Consider the following 317-nt stretch of genomic DNA (forward strand, 5'->3'; position numbering starts at 1 on the left):
TGGTGCTGGGGGATTGAACCGTGGTCCTTGTGCTCTGCCAAGCTTGTTCCAAGTAGGTGCTTTAGACCACTGAGCCATCTCGCCAGCCCCTAAAAATTACTTCTTGACATAACAACTCTACCTATTTCCAGGGTCTGATGTGATATTTGCATGCGTAAACACAACATGCAGCGCCATTTTTTGATTATTGTCCTTTCGTTTTTCTTGTCCTTTCTTTATGTGGGAAAACTAGACATTCTCTGTGCTCACTGGGCATGGCGATGCATGCTGGGAATCTCAGCACTTGGAGGCTAAGGCAGAAAGGTCAAGAGTCTGAG

This window comes from Octodon degus, unplaced genomic scaffold (assembly GCF_000260255.1).
Source record: "Octodon degus isolate 3935 unplaced genomic scaffold, OctDeg1.0 scaffold00123, whole genome shotgun sequence".
Classification (NCBI taxonomy): domain Eukaryota; kingdom Metazoa; phylum Chordata; class Mammalia; order Rodentia; family Octodontidae; genus Octodon; species Octodon degus.